The following is a 24,164-nucleotide window of genomic DNA, read 5'->3' as shown; positions in this document are numbered from 1 at the left end:
TAAATTGATGGGCATAATTTTATAGAACAGAAGCGACAAACATATTTTATTATACTGTACAAGTTTCACGAAATTAAATGAATAATCTTTCGTTATTCACAATCTTTGTAACTTAGATATCTCTAGGGAAATAATGAAGTAAAAGATTCTAAAGCAACAAGGCGTATACTCTCATAATAAGAGAAATCAAATACAATTATAATGTTAATTAGGGTTTCACATCTCTAGAGAAAAAGGCCTCTCTTGTCTGTCTCTCTTTTGTCGTTTTCCTCTTAAAATAATATGTGACGGCGAAACTTATGATTTTATCTACGGTAACGTGTAGTATAATTGTCCCTCCAACAGTTATCGGGCATAATTTGCAAAATATTAAAGACTACAAGGCTTAAAGAAACGTAAGGAAATAAATTAAACTACCATTTTAATACTATGTGGTACCCTCATAAAGTGCTATTAACGTATTACTTTCGTTTCGGTCACCAAATTGCAAACGACTGTGTTAATAAAACAAAAGAAAACATTTCTGTTATATGATGAAAACAATTTTTGAAGAAGCTGATGATGCTCGATTATAATATTAGTTTTGTAAACGACCTTTATTTGCTCTGATACTTAAATATATTCACTATCGCATTACAAAACTTTTATATTTTAACATCAAAGTAGATGAAAAATAGAAATTAGTGAAGGTGATTTAAAAGCCTTTAAAATATGAATAAAATATTTCTATCGATCTCCTAATAGCAAGGCCGGACTCATTCGACTAGTTTAATTCCATTTTTGAGTTAATTGATATAATTGACAAGCGAAGTGACGCTGAGAAATGAATAAAAAGGAATGGTGCTATATAAATGTTTTTACTTTAAAAGTCCGTACATGTACTGATAGTTAACTTTGTCAGGAATAAACAGCGAATAATTTTATATGTCGCTCACATATTTTAAATATCAAAAAATGAAGATTTTGAAATAGAGAACGGCTTTGAAAAGCGTGGAAAAATATAAAGCAAATTATATTAGGTACTAGTTATTCCGAAGTCTTAATATCTGTACTCATAGAATTTCAATATTTAGATTTTTATATTACAGAGATAGTTTTTGTTATCTTTGGTTTTATTCATCACCGGATTTTTCTATGATACGTGTTTCAGTCAGCGTACGATAGCACGATGGAATAACTTATCTGTATTTAATATCATTGTTTCATTCTACTTCATAGAAACAGGGTGCCCGGTCATGGTGGCCATTTTGTTTCAAACTTTTGACCGCACACTTTAAATAATATATTCTGTGTTGTTTAAAAGTTTGGCGCCCCTGCATTTTTGAGTTCATCCATCTACATATTTTATTTATTATCGTAGCATGTTTTATATAAATATGTATTCTAGAGCAGAACAAACACATGGAAAGGGAAATCTAGGGTACCTATGTCTTCTTTTCTTCCTTTCATCGTATGATTAGTGGTCAACCTAATGTCAAAATTGTTCAAGCCTTTGACGTGGCTTAGCGACTGTTATCTTAATTGACAACAACCGGGACCGACTTTTTACTTAAAACTTACTTAAAACCTAGATACTTGTTTAATATCCATAAATAGAAAAAGCCATGTATGATGTGTTATAAGTAAAGTAAAACTTGTTAAGAGACTCTTCATTTATAACACATGTTTAGAGCTATTTCCTCCAGGATTATTCCTGCTAACCTATCAAAAGATCACTTGGTTCATATAACTTGAAATTGGACGATCGAAGTGACCGATTTTAATATAAGTGTTTCTTATAAATAGCTCATTAGGAGGATATCCAGACGATCTACACAGCCCACCACTTAGCTGACCTACCTATGCTCGATTCGTTTTAGGCGCATCCAAAATACCACACAAAATCGATACTTCCCCGTCTCGCTGTCTACATCCACTGTAGATTAGATTATAACTGAAATTATACAGCTATTTTAAATACAAGTTAATTATTACTAAGTATTTAGGTAATACGTATTTCCGTATGTTTATTATTTTCCTTATTATGATCTTTCAATTGCGCCATCTTTATTATGTTGTTAACTTAACAATAATAATAAATTTAACCTATTATTGACCCACTGCTTTGGTCTCCCGGAATGAGGGAGGGCTAAGATTTTATAAGTCCACCACGCTAGCCAAATACTTGCTAGGGACTTTACATTCTTTCAAGACTTGTGTTTAAGATTTCTTAGACATTAAAATGTTTATCAACGTTTTCATCATCTTTAGGACAAGTCATATATTATATTTCTGATTTGTATAACTGATACATTCGTAAAATCGTAACTTTGAAATGCCAACTGGTGTGTTGCCTTGGGTTCGAACCATCGACTATTTGTGTGAGGGCGCAGAACACAAAAAAATTTAATACACTTATTGCCTACATCTTTATTTATAACCGGCAAGAATAATAACAGCAAGTTATCAATTTGTAATTTAATAACGCATTGGTAAATTACCATGTCCAAGTCAAGATGCCTTATTTATTATGTTCTCGGTAAATATTCCTCAATCAGAAAGAAGGGTAGGTCAGAAGTTATTTATGTATTGTCTGCTGATAACATTAGTCTGATGATAAAGCTCACTTTATTGACAATGTATGTATTCTGTTTTGTGTATGCTTTGTGTGATGAGGCAGACTTAAGTAAATATTAGTGTAGTGTTAATTGTGAAAATTAAAACATTCTGTATTACTTGGAATATTGTATGTGTGACGGATGTCATCTGCGGATACTAGTCGAGGTAACTTATTTCTTTCTTTTGCGTGGTCCTTATTTTTTGCTAGAATTACTCCAAGGATATTTTAGCCTCCAATTTCAATGGTCTGTCAAAGTATTTAATTGCTATCTTAGATTAATTTATTTATGCCAAGTTATATAATAGGGGCGTGTCTATTGCCATACCCATACCTGGCGCGTTGCCAAACTTCGGTCTACTTCAAAAAAATATTTAAATACAAATTGAAGTACATCAATTGCACTTTGCATGACCCGGAATTCAAGCCCAGGACCTTGAGATCAGTAGTCGCATATACTTACTTAAGTAAACAGTGGAGGGATAGGGTATACAAAACGGCCGTAATTGATATAAAAAAGGTCATTGTTGCCGTAACCTCGAACAAACTTATATGAGTATTGCGAGTGAAGTTTGCTAAAGTTTGATATAAGTAGTAACAGTTGCAGGCTTCAAGTCAAGTTAATGTGCAGTGTAATGAACATCTGATGTCTTCTTTCCTCACTTGAGTCATTTAGTTTATATTGTACTTGTTAACGACTTACTGCGAGGCTAAGTAGGAACTAGTGTTAGTGCTTACATTGTATTTTTTTATCTTAGATTGTAAATTTAACGGTAAGTGAGATAATTGCGGAGTTGCGAACGTTCAAATTTATTGATGTAACTGGTGAATAGTGAGGTTACCGTGAACACGGTGGTTTAGAAAAAAATGTTTTGGAGAACATAAATAGAACATAATAATAGGACAACATTTATTCGAATGTAGTTAACACTATATTGGTTTCAATTTCATATTTATAACAGAATAATAAACTTTGTTATGAGAGAGAGTCAGAAGCTTCGGACGTTCTTATATTTTGTTAAACCATTGTCATCATATTTGTTACGTTTTCAAAGATAAAATCTAGTTTTAAAGGTAAATATAGGTATGTAACTATAATATATAACTAGCATCTGCTAAGTTTAGTAAGTTTGCCTAGATATTGAGAAATTAGGTCAAAATACATTAACAATTAAAGTTTAAAGACCAGTATTTAAGTGGGTTAATATTTCTTAGAAATGTTGTCAAAGTTTATAATTTACACAGTACTGAAATAGTACTATCAATACAGAGAAAGCTTCAAATCATACACATCTCAGAGAATCTCATTTCCAACAGTTACTTATAATAAATAGTCAAAGTGACCCAAAACATTATAATAACTATAAACTTAACAAAAGAAACAATAGAAATCTAATTCAACGTAGAACCGGCACACATGACCTAGCACTAACTTTTTATCTGTGCCCGTCCGCGCGAATTTTCGAACTTGCTCCTCTAATTGCTTCACTGTGCTAGTTTCCGAACATCGACAGTCGTTATCAGCCTTCCGCTCATTGGCAGACTGCCTTAAATAAAATGGGGTTTAAACGGGCAGGCTTATAACCGCCCCTGCCATATCGTTAAGCTGCCTGCCCCAGCCTTGAAATAAGAAAGTCTAGGGTCTGTTATGAAATGAGAATAGCGTGGTAATGGTCAGCTGCGGTCAGGTAAAGCTTCGTTTGTGTACTGTATCACGCTCACGTGTGGCTTTATGCCGTGAAAATTAATGTAGTTTTTGTTTTGATGGACTTGTAAATTAGGTTTTTGAGGTGGAATGCGTTGTTTATTGTTTATTGCATACGGTTTTGTTTGTAACCTTAGGTTTAACAGTTTTATGATACGGTTGTGATTATTTTTTTTATTGCATTGTTGTTGATGTGAAATTGTGTACTCGTATGTTAGAAAGTTTTCTTTTCTTTAATTGTTAGGAAATGAAATAATTATTAATATTTTCTACCAACAGTTTCTAGGGTTTTAACCCTGAAACAAAAGATAAATAATAATATTCATTTACATTCATTCACAGGCATTGCGCTATTATTTAATTCAACTAAATCACAACTACATAAACAGGGACATCTATAATCCACGTGGTGCACTTCTACTAAATAAACCCCTCACAGCACAGTATCGTGTTCGTTGATACATGTGTTCCGTATCATTTGTTTCGCTAATCATTCGCGACTCAGGGCGGACGCTTGATGGATTGTCTATTGCCATAGCCGGACACGCATGGTGTGTTTACGTCGCTCATTGTGGGAAAACAACTGAAATTACGGGTTTTCGTAGCGTTTGTGTGAAAAGCTGGGCTTTTTTGTGTAATGTACGCTTTTATTTGAAACAGACGGCGTTCTATTGGTTATACGTGTTCGTTTACAATGATAAAGGGATGTGGTATAAACAAATGCTGACAGTTTTAAAGGAACATCGTTGAAATTATTCTAAAGGATTTGTTGCGACCCAACATGTTTTTTGTGCACGCAGTAATAAAAATCAATACTAGGTGTAAAATCAGTAAATATCAATTTCCACAAAAAAATTTGGGTGCTATACCAACACTGTAATTTTACAGCAACAACATAAGATTGAATTGATAGAACACAACGAAGACGAATCACCTTTGAAAGTTAGCTTACTACCCAAAATTTTGGTCCCAAGAGAGTCCCATTATGGAAACACGGCATATGCAATATATTCTACAGTTTAGATACCTATCGGTGTTCTAAGATTAAGGCTATTTCTCTATCTGCAAGCGCTACAGGTTTTCAGACCATTAGCTTCGAACGTTCAGCTATTTCTTAGAGTTCGTTCTTACTACTTGCTTAGTTGTAAAAGCGTCTGTAGGCTAATGTTCTCGGATGCAATCGGGAGTTAAACGGGATCAAGTAATCTTCAATGTAGTCATGATTACAGTGGTCGCTTAGTAGTAGATTTTATTGTATTTGAAATAAGTAGTTCGGTACGTTACATAAATATCTCGATTTTATGAAGCTATATTGCCTTTTTTACACTTCTTATTGCTGAATCACTTTCGAGGATCTAGCTTTTGTAAATATACTAGAGGTGCTGATCGGTTTTTCGTACGAATTTCCTACCACACTGGGCTAACATAAATAACTCCTCCTCCCTTTGACGCCTATACTAAGGTGTCACCACGCCAATATTATGGTAGATTCTATTCCCATAATGTCGCTCATCCAAGACAAATTCTTCTGTGAACTGCATCATAAGTAATTCGTGTATCAGAGATTACTATGTTGGTAAGTCCTCTGTAACACAAGATCAAGTAATACATCCAATAAAACAATCAAGAGCTTATAACAGAAACCTCAATTTAGTTAAAAGTTTAATGTTATCTTCATTCATATAGGAGTAATAAAAAAGAAACAGTTAGTATCTATCATTGCCTTAATAGTCTACATTATGTTACTTTTCAATCCATTAACTTTGACTTGCCATTTATCGTACTAGCGACTTTTAGAAAATGTAGTCGTATTTTAAAAGTTTTGTTGAAAGGCAAGCATTTTTTATAGTTTTGATATTCAATAGAACGGATATTAAGTTCAATATTTATATTTACACAGAAAATGTCAATATAAAATATGAACGCACTGGGGCTAGCAGTAGGTACTCTATGTTATGAGCTAGAATATTATAAATAAAAAAAAATAGGTTTTAACCTCTGAACTCACCTACAAAACATCTGATCCCATGTAAATAGTAATCCCCTTGCTAAAGAGTTATCTACATATCAAGTACTTTTTTAGGCGATCAGAAGCTCGGATCTTAAATATTTTGAAAATGTAGTATGAATCTAACCCCTCACTCTAGACAGTCAACTATGCGTATGATTGTTTGAGGTAAGTGTCTGTAATATTATTTTATTAAATAGTTACGAAATTGACACGAATAAACGCCCTTGTTGGGGACCTTTATTCATGTGAACATTCTTTACGGGGCTACACAAAAACTGTGGTACAGTCGTACACGTAAGTTCATATTTCTTAGAGCCTATTAATACTTGAGTCACGGAGCGCCAAAGTGACTTTTTTCTACGTGCCCGTTCTGTACTCGTTTGCTACGTCATCTTTATATCCGGCCCAATGGACCTTTTTCATATTCCACCTAATTTATTTCACTCGAATGTACTTTTTAAATAAGTTGTCGTTTTTATGAGTGGATTTTCACGTTACGGTTTGTGAAAATTTGCAAACGTAAATATGTTCGAGAATTTTTAAATTAAGGTGAGGAAATGCTTGAGGAAAATTGAACTTTACTAAGGAACGGCAGATTCAGCAATAAATTAATTAAATTAGCTTTTATTAGATACGATGCTGATTACGGGTGCCATGGAGTGTGACTTGCGTACCGAATCTAAATTACTTTAGAGATACGATTACGAACCACTATCAACTCAGGTATCGAGTCATTATTGACAATTTTATTTGGAAAATTCATCAGTGTTCCTAACATTATATGAAACTATCTGATGTCGAACTTTCCATTCTAAAGCGACACTATGTATTAATGGTACCTCTGGGCTTATTTCCGTGGAAAATACTGCGAAGATTACTGGTAGATCACAAGTTCACATAGAATAGTGATTTATACAATAATTTTATCGGATTTCAATGTTTGGAATCACTCACGCGCCAACAAACATAAAGGTTTTCAAAGTACGAAACTTGTCAAACTATTGCATATTAGCGGCGTCCTTTTGATAAAATCCTTTCACGTATTAATCAGACACGAGCTTTTATATAACCACTGTTATACATTCAACTTTTTGGCTCTAAAACTTTCCACATAATGTGAGAGTTTTGTGGCTTTTTGTACCAAATAGTTTGGAAAGTTCTGAAGTGAGCTAGGAATATGTGGGTTTTTTTCTGAGAACTCCATGACACAAATATGGGAACAGATGTATGGTACGAAATTTGCTTGTGATTACACAATCGTTAACATGGTGTCCTTCGAAACTTCACAAAAATATATAGCGTAGTTGAAGTATAGGTACTACATGAATCGAATTTAAGAAATCGATAAAGTTACTGAATACTATTCAACGATTTAAATTAAACGAGAAAAAACTTATAAAAATCTACGTCGATAAAAACCCTGTTATGAAGTTCAGCTCAAAACGCCGTTAATTGAACCGGACTCTTCACCGCTCCAAGTTTGAAGTCGTGTCAATGCATTTAGCGTTGAGTTCACTCAAACTCCACCTATAGAGACAACTTTATGTTGAAATCATGAGATGAGTTCAGATGATCGGAGGGCTCCTTGAGCGAAGTTTCAATGGGTCAATATCGAAAGAGTAAAGATAAGTGCGTAATATAAGAAGTTATTTGGCCCCGTCGATGTTTACTTTCGGTTCCGTTTTGTATAGGACACGGTGATTGATGAGTTCCGAGGAGTTAGACGTTTGCAAAACAAAGTTGGACCTCTAACGATTACTAATGATTTCATCCGACTCTGTCAGTAATCCTTCACAGCGTACATCTTTATTTTTGGGTCAATGGTTTCCTGATGCTTGTTTTTGTCCGCTTTCTTTAATTTTTTAAAACAGTTTTCTAGTGAAATACTTTCACAACGTTTATTCGAATATCGATATTATATTGAGGCCAAAACTGAAACGTAATGTTTACACGGTCACTTTTACAAATTTTATTCAGTCTCATTGAATCAAATATTTTGCTGTAAAATGTTCCACTTCAATTCCACGAGGCTTTTAAATTTAAGCTCAAAAATTTTATATCACATTTGGGGTTTTATGGTAATTAAAAAAGTCTGCCGTTTTTATTATTTTACTTTAAAACACTTGAGTACACCGTAAAATGTTATACCATAAAGGTGAACTAATAAGTTATTCACATCGGTAATTTTAGGCGAACCCTTGCATGGATGTCGTCCAGCGGCCGCGACCCAGCTGCAGTCACCTGTGACAGAACAATAGCTGCCCCCACACCTTCATGGTTCGGCGAGGAGGGGCGAGGGGCGAGGAGCCCCTGTCGGCATGCACCGCCGTCGCCGGCACGAATTTCAGACTTGAAAATTTGATGCTACCTGACTCAAATGGCTTTTTATGTAAAAATTTTGACAGTCTAAAGCTTATTGGAGCGGCCTAGTTGAGCGTATGTTGTTTCATAAGTGGAGGATAACAATGAAATGTGAGTTAAATATTGTTTTGCATGTTGAAAACTTATAAAGTTCATATAAAGAAAACAACAATGGCCTCATTTTCATCAAAAGATTTCCGTTTGTGATTGTCTTAAATATCAAACTTAATGAATAATACAGACGTACTTCATGATTTAACTTTCAAAGAGTTTTTACAACTAATTATTTCTAGTACATATTGTTAAATGGACCATCAAATTCTCAGACAAAGTTTTAAAAACACTACGATTTTATCACAAACAACAATCAAGCCGATACTAAGATAAATTTAAGCAAAGCTTTTCCCTATTAATGAGTGATGAGGTCATTATAAATACAGTTTGCATAATTTGACTTTATAATTTCTGTGGTCACGACAGAAAAAGAATAGGGCCAAAGAACGGCTACAGAGATTACCATTCGCTGCCATGGAAAAATGTATTTTTAGACTATGCATATTCATTGTACACTTTTATTCCAAGTTTATAATGGAATTGCCTGTTAAAGATTTATAAATAACTAGCTTTTACCCGCGACTTCGTCCGCCATCAGATTTTTCCGATTGGAATGTGTCATTTACCCGGGATAAAAAGTAGCCTATGTCCTTTCTCGGGTATCAAAATATCTACATACCAAATTTCATGCATATTGGTTCAGTAGTTTAGGCGGTATTGAGTAACAGACATACAGACAGACAGAGGTACTTTCGCATTTATAATATTATAGTATGGATATACATTGTTATGTATTTTGCGGCTGGATGATCTTTTTTAGAACCTTCAGATTTTAGTAGCGCGATTCTCTATTACTATCGACTGTCGACAACCGGCTAATTATCGATAAATAGCGCCTCTAGCAGGCGCCGTAGGAACTATTTTTTTAGTACATTTGGAATGTCAAATTCTCGATATCCGTTAGAAACGACTGTAGAGAATCGCACTTAGCTCTCTGAGATTTGAAAATCAGCTGCATGATCATATAAATTGTTTTACGAAATGTTATGATAATGTTACCTGCTCTCCCTAAAGGATTTAATAAAACTAGTTAGTTAGTAGTACTAGTTTCCACATCATATAGCATGTATAAGTATATCTTCAAAGAGTCTTGAGAAGTTCTAGATTTAATAACAGAAACTTAGTACTGAAGGCTTTGTACTGCATATACTAAATTAACGTCAGTATGTTTACTGTGCCAATATTATAAAGAGGTAAACATTTAATAATAGCTAAAGTATTTTTTATGCCTAAAAATAATACGATAAAGTTTAAAAAACGAATACGCACCGAGGCTTAAACTCAACAGCAAAATCGACATTATTTCTATTGTAGTTTCATTCCAAATAGATTGTTATTTGATACAAAATCAACACGGCATTTTGATCTTAATTATTCATTTAAATCTAAATCAAATGTGTTAATCCCGTTCCAAAGCTGCGAACTATTATAACAGGGATGTAGCTAAGCAACCTTAAGCGATTACGTAAATCACACCTCAAGCCACTTCAGTAAATTTTAACTAAGTTTCCATTACGCGGGGATATGACTTTATTAAGCGAATGCTCGTAAGATGCAAAATGTTCGCAGACTAATATTTTAAAGCCGTTTTGTATCAATGCTTAGCTATAATCGTATACAAGAGACATGAAAACGTGCAGGGTCAGCCGCCAAAATTATCGTTCCCACACTTGCACTGCGCTATTAGTACAAAGTAACTTTAAACCTTGTTGAATTTGATTTAAAGTTGATTATCGAAAGTGTATCAGTTTCGATCGGAGTCTAGTTAGGCTCAATTTGAATGTCTAGATTGTAGGCACATGGAGTCGTTGCATTTTAAAAGATGCGAGCTAAGATCGGCACTTGACGTGGAGTCATCGCGCATGCGCACAGCGTAGGGTCGCGGAGAGGAAATACACAATTTCCATATTTCAGCTGATGATGGTGGTGACAAGTTTGTAATTCACATAGAATATTCTAGGGATAATTGTAACCACTTATACCTAATTGATGTTTACAACTTCTTGTAGTAAAGTCACTAGAGGAGTTTATAAGGTATTTCTCTAATATGTGCCAAATAACTGAAGCAACTCAGAATTAAAGAGAAATGTTACTTATTCTGCAAAATCTGTGGAACCTTACTGTGACAAAGCACTAACAACTATTTATAACTAATTAACTTTCTAAGTATGAGTAAGTATATCCTTGATTTAAAGCTAAGACGGTACGTAGGGTCTGTTGTAGAGCAACGAAAACATCTACGAAAATATGAAAGCCATTCGCGGCTTTACTATTCGCGTTACGAAGAAGCTTTACCTTAATTACTTCCCTATGTGCAAAGTTTATCAGCTAACGATCATTAGCGGTATTAGTGAATGCATCGCGGCGTGTAAAGCAGGTACAGGTAATACTCTCATATATACCGCAAGTGTCGGTCTCGTTCAACCTTATCGCCTCCTGAGGCGCCCTGTTATCTCTGAGAATTCACTAATTTACAATCCACGAATGAATATTTAATGGGAGTGTGTCACCCCTGAAAATTTGGCTACCGTGGTCATAGAACAAGTAATGAACGCAGAGTGTAAACTCCTATGATTTGCAGCGATTGTTTTAGTAACACACAGAAAGTGTTGTTTCAATTTTGTATTTGAAATAAATTAGTTTATTTATTTTAATCACGATTGGTTACGAATACGTATTTACGGTCATATTTATCTTATTTACAGTAATTCAATCAAAACAATAACAATTCAAACAAAAGCACAATCACGTTTTTCAACAACACAGGATTCGGCAAAATATTTGGAGTGGAAAAATCACAACAACGAATATTAAACTAAAGAGTAATTTCCCGTATTTTACCGAGTCGCCCGTCTTCCGATTCTGGTCGGATGTAGTAGGCTACGCGCGGGGGTTGTGAGAGAGGGGCGCGCGGGGAGGCGCGGGGGGCGGGCGCGAGGGCGAGAGCGACGCAGCCTCCCTTCCCAGCAACGATTACTGATTAGTGTGGCGGCGTGTGCGGCGGGGCCGCCCGCTTGGAGCTTGCGACATGCCGCCGCCGACTCGCGCTCGAGCCTTCGCTGCTGGTGTGAATGGAGACCGGCTCCTAGCTCAGTCACAGTGGAAGCCGCGCGCGGCGCCAGCCCCTCGCTCGCGTACCACCGATTGATTAATTGTCCTACGCGATCAGCTGATCGAGTGCGGCCGCGTGCACCGGCGAACTGACGACACGCCTCTACATGTGCTACTCTTACTACACACTTACTACGTTTGTGTCATGATGTATATGAATGTATTTGGTGGTTGACGGATATTTTTTCGTGTTTCGACGATTGTGCTATCGTGTTTCTCTTCGACTTCTCTCAAGTAAGTGGCTCTCAATGTTTGTTTTAAAAAGTTTCAAACATAGTATTGAAAGATAACCTTACTTTCAATGTTTTTATTCGGTTCTGTGATGTCGTTCTCGCGGAAAATTGCCTTTTACTGAGCGTTTCATGCTTGGATAACGATTTGTAAGTTTCTTGAAGAAGCTTAACATGCGGAAATATGTCAAAATGATTTTATCAATTGGCGTTGATGTCTTTCTCATATCGTCACGATACATGAGTTAGATTTCTACGATTTGTTTGTGTTTCTGTAGCACAGTGATGTTATCTCTTCTTTTGTATTTAGTTTCTTTATTAGTTATCGAGAAACAAGAATATTTATTTTATTACGTACAAGGAAATGGAAACAAAAACTTTTCGGACGCTGATCGAAATTTCATAAGCAAAAAAGGGTTAGCCCTACGAAGCGTTCGGTCTCGGACCCTCAGCCTATTCTATTTTGGTGATGCATAAATTGTGTACTTATTTTGTTAAGTTTCCTGATGTGGGTAATTAAAAATATATTCATAGGACTAACTATCTTGTTATTAGTTTGAAATAATGTTTTATTTAAAACAAACAAGTTTATTCAGCATATTAGTAATCAGTATCAGTATTCATCTTTTACCATGTATCATTTCGTAATTATTAACTACAGATGAAAATATGGAAATATATCCATCTCCTTCATTATTTTATTTAATTTCTGTCAAAATATTCAGTGATCTACATTCAAAATTACTTTATCCATTGACCTATATTAACTTTAAGGTATGCCCATTCCCATTTACGTTGGCAAGTAATTCGTACCTCGTAATAAAATTATAACAGCTTCGAGTCGTGGCTTTTATGTGAAAAATAATCCTTGTGTAACGAATCTCACAGAGTTTTGTTATGATAAAACCATAGTACCAATGATACTATATAAAAATATATCTTATATAAATAAAATTGAAATGAATATCGTCGAAGAATAAACATTGGTTGGACGAAAAAATACGGCATCGTAAAATAAAAGCTCTTGGATTTCTGTTAAGCATTCCCAGTTGATTTTTACGTTAACTTTAATATAGGTAACGTAAACACGTTATGTTATAAAAGAATATCGCTCTTTTGAAGCGGGCTTTCTTAATAAATGGCTTTCAAATGCCGTTTTAATGTAATAAAAGCGATCGCGTAGGTAGCGAGTTTTCAGGTGGTGGATGATGTATAGGGTTTAGATGTTTTTTAGTTATAGGTAATATTGGTAATTTGGAACATCGTGCTTGACTTGGAATATTTACAATTTTGGTGAACAATTTTGTACTTTCACGAGAATACATTTATGCCTTCTATATTAGGCTATAAGAATAATTTGTTTGTTCATTTAATAGTTATAATGAACACACTTAATACAAACTACACTCATTTATAGTAAATGAAGTGCGAGCCTGAAATGTAGCAAACAAATCCTAGAAATCGATTTAAATGAAATTTGGCACTAGTGTCTGCGTACTTAATGCTTTGTGAAAGTAATGATATACGTAACACCATAAAATTTTATAGGGCAAATTGTCCGCTGAACAAGGTACCTATTATATACATATTTTTATTGTAAATATAAAGGCAGAAACAGTTGCAACAAATTGCTAAAAACTCCTGAATTCTATCACTCAAAATGTAGTTATTTATTTAAAACGCATATATTTTTAAAAGCTTATCACCAAAAATCGTATAAAAAGCAAGCAAAACGTATGATATTGCAATTCTATTAGTAAAAGGTAATCAATCAGAGGCAGCCTATACCAACTGTAACTTGTCAATCTACTTGAAAAAAGGTAGGAATGATCGAGCGTATTTTCACGCTCCTATATTTTAACATGTCAGTAAAGGAAAGTACATAGACCCGAAACTTTTTAAACATGATTCAGTAGTGTGATGTAAAAATATACCAAAAACTACCACGTTTTATTAGATAGGTTAACGTCTTAAATGCAATTACGGAAGCACAGATGTAGATAATGTCTTTTAATTTCGCTAGTCTCCGTGCGACTCTATTTTCAAATGTTTTATTATTCGTAATTCTAGTAAAGCGAAAATCAGTTAAAACTATAATCAATATAACGCGCTACGTATCTTAGTTAGTAATGAGGTAGCACTAAATAGGTACTTGGCTCCGATTTTCGAACAACGGCACGTATGAGGATGCTCACGATCTACAATCACACAAAGTAAGTGGAATTTTCCGGCCTACTTCTTCCCTTCCCGTCCCAACTATCAAAAGAAATCAATAATGCAAGCCATACCACCAGCTCTACGAAAACAAGCTTCTAAAATTCACATAAATTCTCGCTAAAACGTTTTTTATACAAGAGCCGCTATTAAACAAGGCTCGTAGTGTTGAAAACAGGCGTCGTTATAAAAAAAATTTGATGACTTGCCGAGTTCGCGTCGAAACGCTGAGTCGGCCCGGCCCTTCAGTAAGTCAATGTCCGGAGCAGGCGGGAAGATGGCTTAATGCGAACCAATTATCCTCCCGAGCCCTTTACATACAACTATCGTGACGATCGACAATTACGACGAATGGCTGTAATCGAACTTAAGGGTTAGCGATCTATGTTTCATTGGGCCGCTAAGGAAAATTCGCTATATTAATTACAAAAGGCACTTTTTGTTACAAGCGCTGAAGTTTTTTCCTTTCGAAAAGTAAGATCGTAAAGTGTTACGCACCGGGAGGGGAATGGAGTTTTAGTGAGACTGCTAGAATAAATATTCTCATGGAATTAATTCGGCAATGTTTGGCGTTCAGTTATTTTGGTTTGTATTTTACTTCCACGATGTTTGTCAAAGATAAGTCGATATTCACTTTGAGTGCTCGAGAGTTACAAGTTTGAATTAGAACATTTTCTCAGACATGATCTATTAAGTAGAATGTTGATAAGCGACTTTCAGTTGAATTATCCGACTTGACAGGCATATGTTGATTAATGTTAGAGCTGTCAGCATAACACAGTCAATTAGTCATTAACATTGGTAGAGTGAATGAAAGAGGGTCGTTTCACAATATTTCTTTAGAGGAAAAAACTGGTCTAATGCAAATTAACTCATAAATAATGTCAAAAGCACCCAAATAATCTGAATTGTGAGTACTCGTAAATCAACTGCCTTTGCTTGAAGGAATTTATTATCCTTTTACCCTTTTATACAGGATGCGGTGTATTGTATATTGTTTATAAAGAAGTAGGTCAAGTGCGCGTCCCTAGTTCACTTTCTGAGGGCCCGTATAAATCGCGGAATAATGAGCTCTGTAACGACAAAGAATATTTTTACCGCGGAGGAATATCATTACCTAAGCCAGATTTTAATTATTTTTCTTTTCATTCTGAACCCATTACCCAGCCGCCGGGCTCGGGTCTCGACTCAGAATGAAAGGGGTTAATCAGGGGTGAATGCAGGCTGATGTCTAACTGTCTGGACTATTTGAATAAATCTTAGGTATGAAGCCTTCATTCTTATAACAGTTCATGCTTAAATGCTCCTGTAAGCTCATGTCTGCTTCTTTCCTAAAATAAAACGACACAAACAGAGAAAGTATACTAACCATAATTTACAACAAGCCATTCCGTCAAGTAATAAATAGTAGGTAATATCTTTAATTTCCCTAAAGCCTAAGGAGTAAAATTTCATAATTATGACAACTTAATGAATGTACTCCAAATTATATCAGAATAATTACTTACGTCCTCGTTAAATTTCTGAGCGTAATTTGCGCTAACGATCCTTTGTTTTTAGGATCTCGAGTCCAAAGTACCTTAGAACTAGAGGCAACTAATTTTCACAAAAGCTGAGTTACCGTCGGTGTTTGAGAGAGTGTCAGAAACAGATGTCGGATGAATTTAATATAAGCAGCCGGCCAGAAGTGAGACTTGTTCGTGTTTTATATCAAGGTGTATCACACACGTTGTTATCTGCGTAGCGGGCTCATACGTGACTAGAAATTGATATCCTGTTACTTTTGCCCACATTCGATTGTGACTGATACACAAGACAAAACCCGGGTATTGAAAGATTTTTGCAATTTATGGTTGCCTTATTTCGGGGCTTTTCTTAGCACGAATTACAACCATTTATGCCATTTTTTATTGGATACCTAATAGTTTATCAATCAAAAGAATTCCAATTTTGTTTTATTCCATGGTACTCTTGATATTGTGTAGAGTACGGAGACGACACACAATAAGCCCGTGTGAAAAAGCAATTCAAACAGCCCTTCAGTTAACTACTTATATCCCACGTAGTGTTAAACAAAACAAACGCTTTCGTTCATTATACCAGCTAACAAAAGACCCCACAATAAATTAGATCCGCTATTTGTTAAAACAAAATAGGTGGCGAATAAAAGAGGCGCGATATTTAAATAGGGAAGCGTCAACGGGCGCGCTCGTCAGGCGTCAACGTCACGTTTCAAGATGGCGGCTGCCACCACTTTGGGCGGGAAAACGTGACAGGAGTTTGCGTTGTGTTGCGTTTCGAAATCAAAATTATGTCTGCTGCGTAGACTTTGTTATTCAAATATGTGTACGTCTTCATAATAAGTTATTACTGTAACATATTGCACGAAGGTTTTAGGGAAAATAAACATCGACACAGTACGTGTTTCGCTACGAAATTTATTGTTCGAAAATGGTTTCTGTTATTGAAGTTTCGACTAGTTGAATATTTAACGTTATACCCGGAGCTAAATTAAAGGCAGAGTTGAGTTAAATATAGCGTAGAATAGATTTCCGTAGAGGGATAGTTTGATAAAATTTACAACAGGTAGATGTTGGTAATAAATCAAGTATTTTCAAGCAGCTGTAAATATTGTGCGAACGGTGACGGATAACGTGTTACTTCAGAAAAATTATATAAAATATTATCTTTGAAGTAATTAACGCTTCTTTGCTGACAAGAGCTTTGAGATAAGTGTTTGTAGTATTGTTTTCTATAGACAACATACGAATATCAGCCACATAGAACGGACAGTTCGTGACGAATTGGTAGCTCTCAGCCTTACGTCGAGTTGTTGAGGAAAATTCGTTTAGATGCAGGCTTGCGAAAATGGCGGGGATTTGGTTTAGCCTATAAGCTTGGGTTGATACGCTGGATTGAAATTGAAGTCTTTATTTAGAATATAATGTAGATACTAGAAAAAATAAAACTATTTCCTATTTGCATACGGTACATTGTTTTAGATACACAAAATCTAAATATTTACATTGAAATAGATACATGCTGTGTGGCAATAGGTCAAAGCAACTTTAATATTATTTACGTACTTTTACGTTACAGTAGGTATAAGTCTAATTGAAATCTACAACAAAAGCTAAGGAAGACTACACGAAAGCGCTGTTCTCCTCCGCATTTAAACCGTCATTATAGCGCTTCTTACGGCACCCCTGTAGCATACGAACAAGCAATTTTAAACTAAAAGTCTCAACTTCCTAATACTCTAAATCCTCATTAGCGAGTACACAGCTAATATTCAGTACACGTCTCTTTGGTATTCCGTTGCGAATGTGAGTACAATACAGCACATTAACATGAATTGTGAACAATATCCCCGGGCGGTACCGCCTTATCTTAACTCATTATGTTAGACAGTAATTGCGGGATTGTTTTGTGTTACATTTTGATACGATTTTGTTTATTAGATTTTTTATGGAGGAAATTGTTATTAACTGTAAGAGATATTGGTAGCCTTTTGTACGGTTTATTGCATTATTCTTGTCTCGTAAGATGATATGTTGATTGCATTGTCTGCGCTCTTTATGAACTCGCGTGTCAAAGCCACTTTGGACGCTTTGACGTCTCTGCCCGCATTAGATATGGAATAAGTATCTCGTATTACATTTCACATTTTTTTTGTTACGAATACTCTGTAAAAATGACTGAATAGGTAACAAAAATCATTTTAGACACTCTTCTTACTCAATAAACCAAGAATTGCGAACGGTTGATATTCAAGTCTATGATTTTATAATGTAATACCCAGACGAGTGTTCGTTACTGATAAAGCGTAATGAAAAAAGTTCTCGTACCATAGATAGCTCTTTAAATTAGCTCGACCAAAGTCAAGTAAATTGAGAACCGATGTAACAGTCTAAGTAAATTGATAACACCAAGTTGTTTAACAAATTGAAAATTAATAAGCAGAAAACCGATATTGTCTAGGAAAATGGCGAACTTTCAGTGTTTATCTTCTTTTTCTTTTGATTAAGTTACTTTGAAGGCTTGGAGCCTGTGAGGCGGTTTAATTTTCTTGGAAATACGTCAGGGTACCGCCATAGATCATCGTTTGGTCGAGTCACAAAAATAGAAATGTATGTCAGATCCGGGTCCGACGTTGGGTTTTACGTCCAAAAACGTGTAAACGTTGACAAATGTCTTCGTGGCTCGGACCTTACGCTTTATTATTATATCCACATTATATCGAACATACCAATGTGACGATTCGAACAATTTTGTTAAGGATCTTTAGAAATATACCAGAAAAAGTAAACGTTATTGGAGTATAATTACGTTTTCATTGTACTAGATGAAGCGTTGGGATAAGGAAGTACTCAGATTTTTACATAATCTCAATTTAACTTTTTTGAGGATCTTGTTGATATAATCTTCACGTACTTGAACAACAAAACGAATTATGAAAAGCTACTACGAGTACGTAATCCTCCCGATTTTTACAACAATGAGAATTTCGAGAGAGGTATTAAATGGATATCCCAAATCTGTTACATGAAAAAAATTGGAATCAATCAGCATCAGTGAATTTCGATCAGTATTCAAGGTTGGGGGTGCGGTAAACTTGGGTAACAGTGGGTAACGCGGTGTAACGTTCGGTAACGTAGAGTAATCATTGTGGGACCATCCTTACCGACCCTTACCCAATTTTATTTTGCTTACAAAACCTTTTTAGGACAGGAGTTTAATTTCACCTCGCACCTGAGACCTAACATTGTTATACCTGGATCAAAACTGCTAACTCTCTCATTCGATAACGCAGCGACGATGACGGGTAAATGCGTTAGCAATGCCTAGTTTAAGTATGCGAAGCCGCGGGCGAGGTGCAACTTCATTATTCCGTAAATACTTCAATTTATGCATGGCTTAAAGGCTTTAATATGATATGGAGAGAAATCCGCTTTGGGCATTTAATTTTTAATTGCTTGCTGTTTGGGATAAATGAAATATGTATAATTATAAACTTTTTACGGCTAAGTTGATTGATTCTATAATGCAAGGGATATTACTCATGTTACACGTTTTGTGTATACCTACTACAATTTGTATAGTTAAACTTGACCAGAGACCCCACTTTCCAGTATCCGTTATCGAATAACCGACGAACGTGATAGCCAAATATTTACATTAATACCAACCCCTTTTTATGTGTACCCCTAACAAACTTTTCAGTTTATGATATTAGTATTATTGGTGTCAGTTTTCGGCTTCGAAACTAAAACTATAGAATTGTATGTGACTTGTTTGCTGGACTTTTGTTAGTGGTTTGGCAATTGCTTTGTGTGTATAATCTGAAAACTTTCTTGTCTCTTGTGTGTGTGTAATTGTACATTGAATTACTTAGTGCCATTACGCACTAGTCGACTGCGTCGAGTTACAAAATAGGTCCCAAAGCAAATCTGTAATGTTTAGGTTTATAATTTCTTCGGTGACTGTCGCCTACATTCATTCGTAGTCAACATTTTTGTATTGTCATAGCGTAGTTGTAAATTCTCGGAAGTAGAAATGTACAACTAATGTTAGGCGACGCCCGTTTACTATCTACTTCTAGGAACCTAGTCCTAATATTCTTTGTAGATGTAGTCTCGTCTTTGTTTGATATAGAGTATCACTGCTGATGTACTAACTGAAATTTGCATTTAAAATACTTTTAAATTAATGGTTGTATCTTGTATCTTGTGTATGTTTTAAAAAATAATAAAGTACTTACATTACATATTCTGCTCACGTATTCACAATCTCATTTCTGTAGCTTGTATCCAAACTTTGAAGCTATCAATCACGTCAAGAATTTTTCAAATCAGTTGTGGCGGCTGTAAGATTACCAAACTTTGCTTCCATTATCCTTAGTGAAGTACTATATGTTTTTGATGTAAATTCGGGCTAAAGTCAAGTTTTTGTTTCTTATTTTTGATATCAGAAAGTATTAAATGGATGAGCGAATAAGAAAGAGTGATTGTGTAAAGGCAAAGTTATGACAGTTCGGTGAAATTGTGCTGTACGAATAAGATAGAAATTATCAGCTGCACTATATTTAAGCGATAGAAAAGTAGAATAAATATATTTAAGTTACTGTAATAATGATAAAGTTTAAGTTAGAAAAACTAGGTCAGACAGGTGCAATAATTGAAAATCCGAAAGAAAATTCTTTCAAGAATAATCTTAAAATTCCTTGCTTATAATTTACCTCAAAGCGCCGTGGTTTAAATAAAACTTTTGCTTAAAGTATTCACTGAAGAATAATAAAGTTTTAAAAGAAACAGTCGGTTTCTGGACATCTTCTCGAATATTGTTATTGTCATTGCGTTTGGCAAGCGGAGAGGTGATAACAATATAAAGATGTTTGCTCTTTAAACTACCGCTCAGGATAAAATCCTGCTGATTCTTTCTAAGCTTAAGAACAATAAAGTTTTGTAAAACTTTTATTTTGTGTTTTATCTACTCTTTCTTAACAGATAGGTAAGTACGCAATCGCTTTTAGTAATCAGCAATAACCACAAATCATGAACATTACAATCGTCAAATTAACTCCAATATCGAACTCACAACAGCCAATAAATTAACGTATATTTAGATTGGCGAGAAGGATCGTGAACCATAAAATCGGTCCCTCCGTGCGGAAGTTGTTTAACCGTCTTGATAGACCAATTTGTAACTATAAATCTGCGTAACTACCATGAAAACTGTGTTATAAATCATAAACAATTTCGCAGTTTCGAAAACTAAGTTTAAAACACTGTATTTATCCTAAAGGCGAACTCCATGGTGTCGTATTCAAATTAAATTCGGTCGGTTGCGCGCAACGAGAGAGATTTGACAAGGGACGCTCTCGCAAAACTCCGACGCGACCGCCTGAATACTCCCAAATGTTACACTTGGTACTTTTAACAAAATTAATGTCTAGGAAAGTTAAATTACATGTTGTCTGACTCACCTATTCATGTTTTTTGCTGGAAAAATTATAACTACAAACCTGAGTTATTGCGGTACGAATTGTTTACATTTTATATATTTTAGTGGAAAGTTAAACTTGTTATTTCATGAATTATACATTCTAAATTATTTATATTATTCACGTGTACGTCGTGTACGTTTTAGTTACGGCAAATTTAGCGTCGTTAGATTTTTGTCAAAATCCTTGGAATAAAAGAAGAGTTTTCTCAGTTATAAAGTTTAAAAAAAAACCAATCTGCTAACGTTATCTCTAGGTACATTTTATTTTTCTTTTAATAATCCTCCGGGAACACCCGGAAAATCGTCAGCAATATAAAATAACATAATGTCATCATCATTACACTCGTGGCGGGGCGTGGGACGAAGGGCTCTCCCCTTGGAGGAATTCTTTAATTTAGACAACCTAAGTGGACGTGGACGTCCATCCCATGGGTAATTCGTAAGCCGTCTATTACAATATGGGAAAAGACAATGTGGAGTAACTAGAGTAACTATATTTTATTCACGGCCCTGTGCTTAATTGCAGTTACCTACTGACTCTGTTTGCTGTAAAGGGGACTCTACGTTACACTCAACTTACGAACATTCAAGTATAATCCAACTACTTTTTACATAAGTATCTGAACAAAAAAAAAATACAAAAAACATTCTGTACCTTTCTCATTTATAGAGTAGGTAGTACAAAATTAAACAAGACTACCCACAATCAAAACTCTATCCAACCCCCATACATCTCCATCAGAAACTATTTTATTCATCAGGATGTTTCTAATCAAATTAGCCGTGTGTATTAGACCCCCTTCCGTATTGGTGGGACTTGTCAACTGGCTAAGCCGTGTGACGTGGGTCGAGCAAGCCCTAACGCTCAACTTAGCGGGGAAATGTCGTCTTGTTTCCTTTATCATTGTTTGCTATGATATTGGAAGGACGTTTTATTGTTTGTTAGTAAGATGTTTGGAGGTGTTGACGCACTACGATTTTTTCCGTTTTCGGTATTTCTTGAGGTTTGTACTAAATCTATCAGCATTGAAAGTTGTGAGCGTTTAAGTTCAATATAACCAAATGCAAGGGTAGAATTCTAGCTTTTATCTATGCCCTTTAGAATAAGACCATAAGCTGTTAAATAGCTCTGAAATATTCGTCGTGATAACTTAAAGGAAATTTATACTATGTCTACGTAATGCGAAAATAAGCTTGCTACCCGAAATATAGACATACCTATGTAGCAATAATAATTATCTTAGTTACTATGCACTAAAACAATTCTTATATTAGAATAGGGAATAAGTAATTAGATTTGTCAGAAAGTCATTGCAATGATCATCCTATCTGACTACAGTTTTCATCGTAAACTAAAAGTACTGAACCAGTAGCGTGCTCATTACGTAATACGAGTGTATTTTTTAGCTTAAGGTCTAAATCCCTTGAGCGTCGTATCTCTACAGCAAACGTAGTTAATTTTCATCCGAGAATCTCAAGACTGAATATGTACTTAAAACTTAATAAGAACTATTTGGAGATTTGTGAAAACTTCGCAACATTTTGTTCTGTCTTAGTCCGTTTTGAAATAAAAGAAAATTAAATATGTGCTCTATTTAGATAATTTGGTTTTCTTTTTGTTAAAGCCAGACAGTGTCTTAAATATTTTCCGCGGGTTTAAAAATTTTAGGCAACTACGATGATGTTAGGCAGAAATTTCCGGAACGTTATTGGATTTTATATATGAATTTTAAACGATTTAATACCCAATATAAGAATCAAATCATCTGTAGTAGCTTAGAGGCAATAAAAGACAGAAAAAGACTCAATCCGTATCGAAAATGTACAATGAATTAAAACAATATTATACGTTTATCTAATTAAAGCGACCATTATAATAATTAATAGGCTTGGTATATACCCTTCGGTTGAACGCTTTCCGTTTGTTTTCCAAGACAATATTGCATATTGGCAACTAGCTAGCATCGTGATATGATTTGATTATTGGTAATTGGACTAGTTACGTACATTCTCCATTCGGGCGGAGTAAATAGCCTAATTGATGCAAAGGCTTAGCACCCGTTTGAGCCATTTCTGGGCTCAAATTATGAAGCCTGTTTACCTGAATGTGTGTATTATTTTAACAATAGAGGAAGGCGAATTAATAATGAATTTACACTGATGAAGTTTAAATTTTCTACTCGTAATATTGTCTTTAAAAAAGTCAAAATTTAAGAATGTAATTAAATAAAATTTGATCAAAAATGCGTTAAGATATATGTGAGATAACTTTAAACTTGGTGTCTTAAATTTGATTACCAAAATCTTTCGCATTAATCATCGGACGAATTACTTTTAAGTCCTGCACAGTCGGCTGGTTTCAATCAAACTGGCCGCCGTAATCGAAATCGGCCAGGATGACATTATTCTTATTATCTTTATACTTTTACCCCCATATCGTTACGTTACCCAAGAGTCTCTTTCATTAATGAGTTTGTAACATTATCCTACAAAAACAAAAGTTATTTCTAGTTCAGTAGTCTTTTATCCAGGAAAAATATAAATAAACAAAGTAAAAGTGACGCGAACGTGACATCCTTTCGACAAACTGGATGTAATATAATACAGGATAGTGGAGGTTTTATGTCAACTGGAAAAATAAGGCACGTGGTTGTATTTTATTTGTATCTATTACCTTATTATCGCAAATAGTCAGTTGCGCTCACCAGTAGATAGGTTTTCATTAAGGTAATCTTTAGCCGTGGTTAGTTTGTAGAAGGGTTATCTGCTTAGAGTTTTAAATGTTTGAGAGGTTCCGAGATATGTCTGTGAGTGTAT

The 24,164-nt window shown here is 34.9% G+C and overlaps 1 protein-coding gene across 11 annotated transcripts in view; it reads left to right on the top strand.

Moving 5' to 3' along the window:
* Dscam4 (Down syndrome cell adhesion molecule 4) overlaps nt 1–24,164 on the top strand; it is a 205,356-nt gene that overhangs the window by 5,708 nt on the left and 175,484 nt on the right. For 2 of the 11 annotated variants that reach the window (XM_076124905.1, XM_076124904.1), the window contains exon 1: nt 11,778–12,132. The exons of the other annotated variants lie outside the window; for them this stretch is intronic. The gene's annotated coding sequence lies outside the window, so the exon portion shown is untranslated. Of the gene's footprint in view, nt 1–11,777; nt 12,133–24,164 lie in introns of those variants that run through there. 11 annotated transcript variants of the gene reach the window in all.

Source organism: Anticarsia gemmatalis, chromosome 17 (genome assembly GCF_050436995.1).
Source record: "Anticarsia gemmatalis isolate Benzon Research Colony breed Stoneville strain chromosome 17, ilAntGemm2 primary, whole genome shotgun sequence".
Classification (NCBI taxonomy): Eukaryota; Metazoa; Arthropoda; class Insecta; order Lepidoptera; family Erebidae; genus Anticarsia; species Anticarsia gemmatalis.
This window is presented reverse-complemented; position numbering and strand designations above follow the sequence as displayed.